A 13,426-nucleotide genomic window follows, 5' to 3' on the forward strand; every position below is an offset into this window, starting at 1 on the left:
CCTTCCCTTTACTTTACTCCTATAGGTCTAGTGAGGTACTGCACGGGAAGTTCAGTACAACACCCGTCTGATAAATTGATGTACTTCGCGTAAGTGCACTTTCGATTAAGTGCACTTTCGCTGCAGTGAGCATTTCATGCACTATTTCGAATTAGTGAAAATTCGATCTAGTGTATGGAACCCATATATATGCTGTATTTCCTGTTTCATACATTGTGTTCTTCTCACTATATAACTAAAGTATTCTGTATCTTTAGCATCATTGTAAAGTATACAGTTTCCTTTGATTTATTCATCATCTTGGTACTTGTAAATACCTGTGTGCCCTTTGGCAGTTACTTTGAAAACTTCTTTAAAAGTCAGTTTGTTTTTTTTTGCTTGTTACTCACTTCCATAAAGCTCACTCTTTGCTGTGTTTCAGAAAATTATGATTTATTAGTATCTGACAGCTTTCTGCTCCACATTTCAGTCCTGGCTGACATGCAAGACTTCCTTCTCATATGGTAATGCAAAAAGTACAAGTATTATTTAAGATTTCCCACATTTTCAGTCTTGCAGTGACAAAGTCAATTAGTACACACTTTGTTTTTTTTATTTGTTTTTTTTTTCTAATGTAAAGTACAGTGCTGAATATTACAGCTCCAGATAGTTAACCCCTGTGTCAGGTCTAGTCAGAAAAGTGCATGTCAAGTATTTCAGAACAGTGCTAATTACCACAGGGATGATCTTTGCATGATGGTGATGGTGAGGGGTATTCTTTCCTGGACACCTATTAGAGTTTCTGGCCCTCAACTGCCAAGTGACGGTCTGTATGGCCTACTTAAACTGAAAGGCTAGCCGCCGCTAATGTGACCTCAGTACAAGTTAGTAACTACAGGCAAGTGGGTTTTAAATATAGTAGCTCAAGTTTGTACTGCTCAAGTTTGTACTGTTGAAGTTTACAGAGACCTCAGGTTCATCACCTTCCCCATTCTGCATCACATCAGATAATTCTGATTTTACAACTGATGGATCAGATGTTACTTAAAAACAGTGGGTGCCACCCACAGAAACAGCTCACTGCTTCTACTTCAGACTCTTTCTAGTTCCTAGAATGGACATCACTTTGAGCCAGTATTAGATTTGTCATACCTGAATGCTTTTGTTTAATCAAATAATTGTAGCACTGAAAATACAGCTGCTCTTTATAGAGGAATCCTGTGTACTAGACATCGAGCAATACTTACCTGCATATTCCAGTAAGGATAGTCCAGAGAAAATATCTCTAGTTTCATTTTTAGTTTTCAGTTGTGTTATTTATTGTTAGAGTTTGGACATCTTAGGAAATAAAATTTGACTCTTCACTTATCCAGATGACTATCTTTTCGTAGCTCATTATGCTACGCCCTCATGCAAGACTGCAAAGGGAATTTTTACAGTATGTTGTCTACCTTCCCCACCTGCCAAGCACTGGCTTTTGTCCCAAAAGTCTCAGAGCTCATTGATTCCCTGTTGGTACTAGTGTGGCCACTTACTTGAGCAAGAACAGTTTAGAGCGAGTTGTCATTCAGACAGTCATGAAGGTTTCTGGACTCCAGCTTTTCAGGGATCCTCTGCCTTCATTGCCACTTATTTTTCATCAAGTGGCTTGCTATTCCCTTGCCACAGGCCATCCAGCTGGCAACCTGGGGACCCCGAGGAGATTGCCAGTGTCACCAGCAGCCCTGTTCTTCATCTTTGAAGTCCAGAGAATCCTCCAACACTTCCACTCCATTCAGAGCAAGGAAGCCAACATTAATATGGACTACTGGACATATTTATTAAGACCTAACCTTATCCCCAGACAGATGACTTGGTTATCTATATCACCACTGGGGCGTACAATAACTTCCCCATCTGTTTGTGTGCTTCCATGCATAAGCTCTGAGTGATTTGTAGGTCTCTGCTTTATGGTGGCAGTCATCTGACTGGTATCCCTCAAGATGGGCATGCAGGCACTGACCACCCTGCCCAGCTCTTTCAGCACCTGAGCCACTAGTTAAACTTAGTTTATCTGGATTTTAGCCTTCTATGCCACATCATAGGAGAATTCCATAGTGAGCTGTCAGGAATGTTTCAAACCAAATGTCTGACTTCATTCAGACAGTGAAGAAGGAACCACCTTATTAGGTACTCCCTTACAGCCTCTTCACATAAGTAACTCTTACTTTTCTTCCAGCAGAACAACTGACAAAACCAACTTTTTCTTGGAGAACCTGCTTCAGCCATCTGACAGTGCTGAGCAAATATTTCAGAAAGCAAAGTCTGTATGCCTCAGCCTAAATGAAAGCCATGTACAGAGCCATAAACACACCGTTCAGTACAACATACTGGGTCATTTGCAAAACTGGATAGACAGCATCACTATAATATATCATGTCAAGAAGCAAGGGGGGGGGGTGTTAAATCATTCCAGTTCTACAGAAGATCCTCCTAATCTGCATTGGGCAATTTTGCATCCTTCTTCTGATCTTGCAGCAGAGGTCTTTCCAGGGCAGACTTGCAGATTCATTTGTCAAACAAAGGCTAGCAAACTGTAATCAGATCATCCACTTTATATTTACAGGAAGCTAGAAAGTCACACTGCTTAACTGCACTGGAAGTTTATTCAAGAGATTTGGGAGGCACCGATTTATAAATCCATATTTATGGTGTGTTTTATGTATCTGTTGGTAAAAACTTGGGTCTCTGGTTCTAGTATTGGTGGAGGTTGAACATAGTAAGTGAGACAGAAATCTTTCCTCAAAAGTCAGTCAGACATTGAGTGAAGGGTAGAGCTTCCAGCATCATTTGTTAGCTCAGTGACTTTAGGCATGTGATCTTTTTGGTTAGGAACCTTTGGGTTCTTTCTGATCATTTACTACTTAGTGAGCTACATCCCAAAGGTGGCATTGTACTCAGTGCTAATATAAGGGAGTGATTACCTCTTCAGATCTTGATGTCCTGTTCTACTGTTGCAGTGTTCATAACATGAGGGATTCCCTGCCAAGGGGGACTCTACGTCCGGCCGGTTTACCAAAGCCTTTTACTACTTACAAGTATGTGGGATGTTGCACATTTGCTCTCCATGTACGTAGGGCATAAATGCAATGTGTGCATGTACTATCCTCAGAACTTCTCTGCCAGCAGTCTGGATGCAATCTTCTATTATTGGTCTCCTCGCCCAAATTGTTTGCTACTGTATCAAGCCATTTCAGGCAAGTGTCTTTTGGGGTTTTTTTCTCCTCTTTTGTTGTACTTTGTGAGTTTTTCATGTCATCCAAGAAAGGCAAATCCCAGTGTGGGAGACAGATTCCACATAAAGATACTCGCAACTGCTTATTTTGCTTAGGGGCCTACTCACAACCATAAAACTTGTTCCAATTGCCAGGCCTTTGTGCCTAAGACTTTCCTACCCACAACCATAAAACTTGTTCCATTTGCTAGGCCTTTGTGCCTAAGACTTTGCATTGTTTGCTGTCCTTATCTGTTTATCTAGAAAACCAACATCATAAACGCTTCGTGAAAGATGCTATGGAGAGTACATCTGGGTCTTTTGCAGAGTTAATTGTGAAGAGAAAAGCCAAACACCCCTAGGTCTGGCTCTTAGGCTGTGCCTCTGACATTGGATGTCTCTCTTGAGGCTGATGAAGGCCTGGAGATCCATCCGGTCCTTGGTTTGAATTCTTCAGCTGAAATCAGTTCAGAGGTCACCATGGATCTGATGACAGCCATGTCATTGGAGGCTCTGCAGACATCCACTTCGGATGTTCAGGTGTACCTGAGACTTGTGATTTCAAAAGGCCTTGGGGGGATCCTGTAAATACTAGTTAGGGAGGAAGTCCTGACTACAGTTGTGGAGTGTAGGCCAACTTTGGGCCCTTCCACTTTTCATAAAGTGGATGGGCACATTAAAAAGAAGCAAAAAGCCAGGTACTCCACTTCTCCCAGGGATCCACAAAGTGAATGGCAGAGTTTTTACCCAATCTTGTGGCCCTTAAGCCTCCTCCTGGTGTCTGTCTCCACTCCATCTTGGACAGTTCGCCACAAAAGAGAATTAGAGAACAGGGTTATTTTGAGGAAGAATTTTCTTCAGATGATGACTCCTTAGCCTACTCTACCCAGATTCCTTCTACTGTGGAGTATGCTTCTCCAGAAGAGGAGTCTAATGGCACTGATTCTCCTATAGAAGAGATTTCCAAAATGAGGGAGTTTTTCAAATGGGATAGTTCCCAGGTTAGTGATGTGCAGAAGACATACTATGACGTATTGAAAGTGGAGTCCCCTTCTCCTTCTGCTGTTTATCCAGTTTTGCCTGCCTTATTGGATGCTTTCATTTCAGTATCCCAAACTCCAGATTCTCAGCCACCAGCCCCTAAGAAGCTAGACCGCTTTTACAAAATGCCAGAGGATAGCAGATTTCTTTTTAGGTGTCCATCTGCTGATCCTGCTGTGGTCTCTATGGCTTCGGTTAAACCTTACAGATTGCTGCCATGTATTTCACGTCTCCTTTCTAATTAGAAAAGTAGGACTATGGAAAGATTGGGGAAGAAGGTCTATATTTCTGCTTTCTGTGCTATTAATTATCAGACTCTTGTAACCCAGATATGCTTTGTCTCTTTTTTCACAGCCCACTCAAGTTATTTCTGAGCTTCCTGATTCAGAAGAAAAAACTAATGCCCTGTCCTTATTATGAGCTTCTTCTCAGGTAGCAAGACATTCACTTAAGTGTATCAGGCTCTGAACTGAAGTAGTTTACTTCATTTGGTCTTCAACCTGTGGGATACGGATCCGTATTGGATCCGAGCTAGCAACTTTACTAGGATCTGCTCCGAACTCCAAGTTCCCTCCCTTACCCATAATACAGCTCCACTACCTTCCAACCCTCAGATCTCAGTGTTCATCGTGTTACCCTGCTGCAGTCATCACACTTGGGTTATCCTGTCGTCAGGCGGTCCCGCAGTTGGACGGAATTCCAAAGTCTTCAGTCTTTCTTGCCGCACAGTGCCAGAAGCAGAAGCAGTTCGCAAGTGCCGGTCGGCCGACTCCTGAGATATTCGAATTTCAGACCGAAGTCTTCTATAAAGCTAAGTACCCCGTTGGGGAAACTTTTCTTGCCTCAGACCGATGTCCGAAAAAGTTAACAATTGTATTTCTTGTGGGAAGCAAATACCTCATAAGGATTTTCATTCTTATTGCATACCTTGCCTAGGCCCAGACTACGATGTCACTAGTTGTCATTTTTGTGCTAGGTTTAATAAACGTACTATTAAAAGACGCTTTGATTTCGCACAACACTATTTTGATAGAAAATTTAATTACAGTATGCCATTGGAGCAACCGACTACCGCCGTGCACAAAAAATGGAAGGATAAGGACAGACAGCCCAGGCCTAAGCCAGATTCTGAGGCCTCGGCTGGTCCGGTCTCCGGTCCTCAGTGAGGTTCCGACGCAGCCCCTGACTACCGCAGATCTGGAACCCGAGACCGCTTCGGAACTTTTGGCGGAATGTACCAGGCCGATGCGACCATTTTGTTCAGGCACTACTGACGGCATTGCTGATAAAAATGTTGGTGCTGCAGAAACGCCATCGGTTTCTGAAGGCATTTTCAGACCGACGACGCTCACCATTAAAACGTATCCTAAGACGAAGACTCCTATTAAATCTAAAAGGACTGCACTTCAGTCCCCTGTTCAAGGCCCCATGCCTAAGAAACAGATGCTCAAAATGGCTGAAGATTTGATCTCTTTAATCAGGGGTTCCAGCCTCCTCCTGACAAAAGGCCTAGACAAGAGGAAGATTATGCATCCTCTGAACAAGTGTCCATTTCTTCAGCCTCCTCTGAAGACCAAGATTACTCCTTCTCCCCTTATGAAGATTCTGATGCTGGGGATTCCATTCCCTCAGCTTCTCCTCCTGAAGACTACTCCTGTGGGGAAACTTTACACAGTATGAGGGAACATTTCCACTGGGAAGGTCAGGACTACTCTGACTCGAAGAAAAGGCACAGAGAGTTTCTTTTACTCCCCCAGCACAGACCACTTGCCATCCCACCCGTGTTGGACATTGTGGATAATGTTTTCTTAGAATTCAGTTTGAACTCAGACTCTCTACCTCCTGCTCTGTCCAAGCCTGACAGATACTATAGAGTGCCTGATTCCCACAAATTTCTATATAAAAGTCCTGTTGCTGACCCAGAGACAATCTCCCAGGGTCCCAAAGGGGCTAAGGCTTCTATGGCTAAAAATCCTGTACCCTCTGAAAGGGATTCCAGAGCGTTAGACAGGTGGGGGGAAAAAGATATACACCTCAGCCACTCTAGCTATGAGGGCACTAAATTGCCAATTTCACATGCTTAAGTATCAGCAATTTCTAATCTCTCAGTTAAAGCAAAGAATCACCACTCTCCCTCAACAGTCTGAATTGAAAGAAATGCAGGATCTGTTGCATGCAACTGAACAGGTGGGCAAACGCACCTTACAATGTGGGTTTGATTCTCTGGAGGCCTCCTGCAGAGCAGCTGTCACTGGGTCTGTTATACATAGGCATGCTTGGTTAAAGGAACAAACTCTGCCTGATCATGTTAAAGCAAAGCTTCTAGATGCTCCCTTACAGCAGGATGTTCTTTTTGGAGTAAAAGCAGAAGAAGTCTTAAAGAAAATGGAGGATAAGGCAAAATCTATGCAGACAGTCAAAGATTTCCTACAGGTACAGCCCCCTCGCTTCAGCAGAAACTGGCCAACAAAAATTGGTCCTTTCCAGCTACTGACAGACCACAGAGGGGTAAATACAGACGTCCAAGAGGCAGAGGACAACCACAAGCCCAGTACAAACCTTGCCAATGGGGCACTACAACACAGAAGGGAGGAGAAGACAGGTCCCAATCTTCCAGAAGGCAAACTCAATGACTTGCACCTCATCCGGCCAAGCAACTCTCTCTTGACAGCCCCCTTGGGAGGAAAACTCGCACTTTTTTCAGACAACTGGCACATTGTCACAAAGGACAAATGGGTCCTAGATATAATTTTACGAGGATACAGATTCCATTTCCACACCTTGCCAATGAGAAGAGGAATGCCAAACCTGCCACAAAATCAATGGGCAGAGGCACAAAAGCAAATTACAGCTCTCCTGGACATGAGAGCCATTCAACTGGTACCTACTCAAGAGCAAGGTCAAGGATTTTACTCAAGACTCTTTCTAGTGCCCAGAAAGGACAATACCTGGAGACCTATTCTGGACCTTTCAATTTTAAACACATTCTTACAAGTACCCAAATTCAAGATGCTAACACTACAGCAGCTTCTTCCCATGTTAGGCAAGGAGGCATGGCTAGTAACGTTGGACCTCAAGGAGGCATACCTGCATGTCCCTATCAGACAAAGTTGCAGAAGATACCTCCATTTCATTGCAGGTTCAACCCATTACCAATTCTCTGCACTGCCCTTTGGCTTATCTACTGTGCCCAGAGTCTTCACAAAATACCTGGCACCAGTAATTGCATTCTGCAGACAGAGGAATTCAAATATACCCATACCTGGATGACTGCCTCATCCAAGCAGAAAGCAAGGACATTCTCTTACGTCATCTGGCTTTTGTAAAACATCTACTAAACTGCCTGGGGTACACAGTAAACGAAAATAAGTCAAAACTAGTACCCTCACAAAATATGACATTCCTGGGTGCCAGCTTGAACACAACGGCCCAGAAGGCTTATCTGACGCCAGACAAGCAACTACAACTGACTCAATATTTCAAAACAAAGGCAACAAAGACCCAATTAACTGCAAGGAAAATTCTGCAGGCTTTGGGCTTCATGGCATCTTGCATACTACTAATACCATTTGCAAAGCTGCATATGAGGAAATTACAGTGGTACCTAAAAAGCGTATGGTCTCAACACAGCCACAGCTTGGACACAATGATATCTCATTCCCTGCCTACAACAGGAGTTTCTATGGTGGTCACAGGCATGTCACCTCAACAAGGGTCAGCCGTTCACCTTGCCCCAGCCAGGCAAACTATCACAACAGATGCATCAGACTACGCCTGGGGGGCACACATGGCAGGACAGTGCGTTCAAGGCGTATGGACTGCAGATCAAAGGAATCTGCACATCAATCAAAAAGAGATGCTAGCTGTACAGAATGCTCTGACAGCCTTCAAGAATCTATTACATCCAGGACAACTTGCAATAAAGACGGACAACACCACAGTAATGTGGTACATAAACAAACAAGGGGGCACTCACTCCTACCCTCTATGCAGGCAAGCAATGACCTTATGGAACACAGCTCTGGCTTACCAAGTTCTGCTACAAGCTCAATTCCTGCCAGGAAAGAAGAACACGTTGGCAGACGACCTCAACAGAAACATCATGGATCCCCACGAGTGGAAACTAGATCCACAAGTATTTACAAGGATAACTCAGAAATGGGGCCTTCCAGACATAGACCTGTTTGGCAGTCCTCAAAACTATCAAATAAAATTTTGTACAAGGACACTACCATCAAGCTTGGAAAGTAGACGCACTCTTTCAGATGGCAAAACCTGACAGCATATGCCTTCCCTCCATTGCCTCTCCTCACAAAGGTGCTTCTGAAAGTCAAAAAGGAGAGACCACGACTGATTATCATAGCCCCAGACTGGCCACGCCAGCACTGGTACCCACTATTGAGGAATATGGCCCACAGCCCACCTTGGATCTTACCACAAATTACCCATTTGCTCACACAACAAAACAATCAGATTCTTCACAGCCAGCTCAAAACCTTAAATCTGGCTGCATGGCAAATCACGTAAGCATTCAGCCAGCTCCTCTTTCCCAAGCAGTTATGGATGTTATTCTGGAAGCTAGGAGGCCAAGCACCAGGAAGGCTTATTCGGACAAATGGAAAAGGTTTTGGCCTGGAACCAAGCTAAAGGCCAAGACACATTTCAGCCTCACATGCCTCACATCCTACAGTACTTAACTGAGATGTTGCACAAAGGACTTTCTTTCTCCTCCATTAAAATCCATGCTTCAGCTATTTCAACCCACTACAACACGGATCCACCCTTATTTTCGCATCCACTTCTAAGGCAGTTCCTCAGAGGGGCAAAAAACATTAGGCCCCCCAGGAGAGCACCTACACCAACATGGGACCTCAATTTTGTTCTGGAAAAACTAACGCTACCTCCCTTTGAACCAGCTTTCTCTGCAGATCTTCAGTTCCTATCATGGAAGACTGCCCTGCTGCTAGCAATAACTCCAGCTAGAAGAGTCTCAGAGCTGCAGGCACTAATGGCAGTGGAACCTTTCCTCATTTTTCATCAAGACAGAGATTCTCTACGAACTAATCCTTCCTTTATGCCTAAGGTGGTTTCCAGTGTGGCTTTAAATCAAACCATCCACTTACCCACCTTCTTCCCAAATCCACAGAACAAAGGTGAGATACTCCTACATTCCTTGGACATTCACAGGCAACTTTGTTACTACTTGGACAAAACTAAGGCTTTCAGAAAATCTGACCAGCTCTTTGTATCCTATGCTACAGCTTCACAAGGGAAGGCTATTTCAAAACAAACTATTTCCAAATGGATAGGGCAATTGCATACGTTTCTGCTATACCCATCATGGAAAACTAGTTCCTGCTACCAATAGGCCCCACTCTACCAGGGCAACAGCTACATCTACAGCTTTTCTCAGGGGGGTTCCAACCAAGGAGATTTTGGATGCTGCAACTTGGAGTTCAGTACACACCTTTACCAAACACTATCACTTACCACGTTACTCTAAGACTAGGACAGGCTTCGCCACTGCAGTTCTGCAGGGCCTTATAGCCACCTCCAACCCTCTATGATTCCTCCACCCATCCTTAGCTTTGCGATTCAACCCAAGTGTGATGACTGCAGCAGGGTAACACGATGAACATAGTACAGTTTTGTACCTACCATAAATGTAGATGTTCGAGTGTACACCCTGCTGCAGTCCAGGTTACCCTCCCTCCATCCCCTCTGAACTAACTGGCTAAAATCTCTACAATACCTTCCTGATGTATTTGCTTATAGCTGGAGGGATTTTGTGTTTGTGCAAAATTTACTCAATTTGGTACTAATTACTGACCACCTTTTTGGGGGCACCTGACATCTGGGGCAAGAAAAACTGAAGAAAATGGCGTCTGTTGCAATATATATACCCCTGGCACACTGACATCGGGGAAGAAGCGACAGCAACCGACGCCGGACCAAGACTTTGGAATTCCGGCCGACTGCGGGACCGCCAGACGACAGGAAAACCCAAGTGTGATGACTGCAGCAGGGTGTACACTCGAACATCTACATTTATGGTAGGTACAAAAGTGTACTTTTGCCATGAACAGCTTATGCACCGTGATCTCTAGAGCTCCAGGTTTTCAAGTGGGTAAAAACTTTAAAAATATCTCTTTTTTTTCTTTAAAATCTTTAGATAGTGATAGAGTAGGTTCCCCTTTCTCCTCCCCTCGCTTGGTGCATCGAGTTTGTTATTTAGGGTTGTTAGAGTAGTTGTGTAGATTTTTTGCTTCCCCTCCCCCCTCAGTGTGTTTTGTGTGTGTGTGTGTGTGGTTAGTGGGTGTTCTAAACTTTTTTTCCTTCAGTTTTTCTTCTTCTGATAGTATGACTGACAAACCTATTTTCAAAAGATGCACTGGATGTGGCCATAAGTTATCCCCTGTGGATGGCCACACACAGGGCGTGGCCCATCTGAGTGTAGACTGCACTATATGTGTGGGGTTCAACCCTCGCGCCATTAAAGATAGGAAAGCCAAGCTGGCCCTAAAAGGCCTTTTTCCCCCTTCGGAGACTGTTGCCTCGTCTTCAGCTTCGGTCACACCAGCTGCATTGGCCGCCTCTCCTTCTCTTCCCCTGGCTTCTCCCTCCCAGGCTGGGACTTAACCTCCTGTGCAAAAGCCTGTGGAAGTGGAGCGGAAAAGGGGCAGAGAGAAGGAGAGAGAGTCGAAGGCGAGGGAAAAACACAAGGTCTCCGGACCTCCCTTCACCAGTAAAAATCTTACGGATCCGTGACTCTCCTCGGTTCCGACCTCTGAGGTTCTCCCCAGTGCTGGAGGAGAGACACTCAGCTTCTAGGGCCTCAGTGCCCCGACTGCAAGGTCAGAGTCCATGGCCTCTTTGAGGTCCACCCAGTCTTTGTCTGAGGTCAATATGGATAAAATGATGAGGAGGTTTCAGACGTACTCCAATCCAGATGGGGGTCTTGCCAGCCCCCTCTCCCTCAGGAGGAGGGAGCTTGCTTCCTTTTTTCCAGCCGATATCTCCTTCTCCAGTCCGCCCATCGGGTTTGGGGTATTCGGATCCGAGGATGGCTTTAGTCAGGGGGTCGGCGCTGATGGTACCTGCCTCCTCAATGCCAACAGCTGCCTGGAGCATGTCTGATCCGACCGGCTTGGATCCAAGCCGCTCTTGGAGCCTTAGCTTGGGTGTCAGATCCAAGGGAGTGGAACTTTTTTCATCAGCTCTGCCTTTGTCAGGCCAAGTTCCCTCCCTCGGAGCTCCATCCACTTCGGGCCTGGCTCCGATTCTCTCGTCAGACTTGGGGAGACTGGCCTCCTTATTGGTTTCTCAAGAGGTTCGCTTTTCTTCTACGTTTGACGTGGTCGAAAGGGTTCTGTCCGCTAGATCAAGACGCCTGACTGCCCCCTTAGCTCTTTCTACTTCCCCCTTGGCTCTTTCTACGATCCCCATCATTTTACCAGAGGGGCAGCCCGTGCTCGAGGAGCCCCAGACTGTTCCCCTTGAGGAACAAGTGGCTTGCGAGTTTCCCACGGAGAGCCCCACCGGAGAGGTACCTCGCAAGCATACATGCAGGAGAAGGCACTTGGACCCCCCCCCCCCCCGAGTCCCTCACCGGGGATACGGACTTAGATGATGGAGAAGGTTTCCATAGGTAAGCAGCAACAATCAGAACCTTGACTCCTAGAACTTGGTGCAAAATCTTCTTTATTCAAAGCAAAACTGGACCACAACGAAACAGTAAAATAGTTGTAACAACAGTACTAAGCGCTTTCACCCTTCCGTGTTAGGGCATCATCAGAGTACAGATTATGTTAACCAAGAACGTCCCTTAAATACAAATACTTTGATTACTTAATATAATCAATCAACACACAATAATGAAGGGGGTGTTCCGCATTAACAATGAATCAAGAATACAAATAGAAATACAAATAGAAACTAAATAACTAGTGAAGTCAATAGCCTAGAGTTTTATACTCGTAAATTACTTAATTATAAATATAAATATATAAGTTTCTTTATCTTCCAACAATTCCTCACACTAAAATAAGCATGTTATTTAAATTTCCTTTTTGTATTGCAAAAATGAATTTATACAATACTAAAGTGTCATAGTGAATATGTATACAATAAATATGTTAAATATAATAATATATAATAAATATGTAAATGAACTAACTAAAACATATTAAAAGTAGGGAATAGAAATTTATTAACAAGTTTTGACCAAATAGTTAAAAAATTTTTTAAAAGATATATTATGCATTTGATTCATAAATCACTACGTGAATAAACTCTTTTACAATATGTATATAAAAAATGTATATAAAAACATTTGAATGTATAGTTTAAATCTAAATAAATTGTGATTTTAACTTCAATATGCTTGTGATGGAAACTTGGTCATTGATACCAGGCCACCTATTGGCATTTAATCTTAATTGCCAAATACATTCTTTGGCTTCCAACAAAGTCTTAATGTCGCCTCCATTGTACAACTTAAATTGAGGTATTCTATCTATTACAAAAAATAAAAACTTATTGAAATTAACACAGACCGTACTATGAATGTATAAGGCACTAGTTTGTTTCTTAATCCTGATGTCACTAGTGTGTTCAATGATTCGAGTTTTTAACTTTCTGTGTGTTTTTCCTATATAGAAGGCCTGACAACTTGTACAAGTAGCAGCATACCTACCATACAAGTGTTGCAATCACAAACTCCTGGACATCTGATTGTTTTTAGTAGTTACATATAGATAAATATGGTCCATTATTAATAAATCTACATATACGACAACCACCACATTTGTTCATTTTTGATTTCATGTTCATTTCATTATGTGTGGATTTCTCAAATAGATTCTTTAAACTTTTCCCTTTACTGAAAGTGCATTTTGGTTTATTCGAGAATGTTCCTAAATCAGCATTAATTTCTGTGATAATATCCATGAATCATACATCACTTTAATTATTTGTTGATCTGGATTTTTCATTAAGCGGGATGACAAAAGTGTCATGTCCAACATTCCAAAAAGACCCCGATCCGACAAAATTTTAAGTCCCCCATAGACAGACCAGCATGGAACAAGGGCTTCCCCATAAACGCTTATGTTGCAGTAGCAGCAGCCACAAAGAAGGAACTTGCCCAGGAGG

At 43.5% G+C, this 13,426-nt stretch overlaps 1 protein-coding gene across 8 annotated transcripts in view; it reads left to right on the forward strand.

Annotated features, from left to right (window-relative positions):
- Window positions 1-13,426, forward strand: part of NUB1 (negative regulator of ubiquitin like proteins 1) — a gene marked incomplete in the record, with an annotated part of 1,333,835 nt that overhangs the window by 339,317 nt on the left and 981,092 nt on the right.

The sequence above is a fragment of the Protopterus annectens genome, chromosome 3.part1 (genome assembly GCF_019279795.1).
Source record: "Protopterus annectens isolate FY-2018-M chromosome 3.part1, PAN1.0, whole genome shotgun sequence".
Lineage (NCBI taxonomy): Eukaryota > Metazoa > Chordata > Ceratodontiformes > Protopteridae > Protopterus > Protopterus annectens.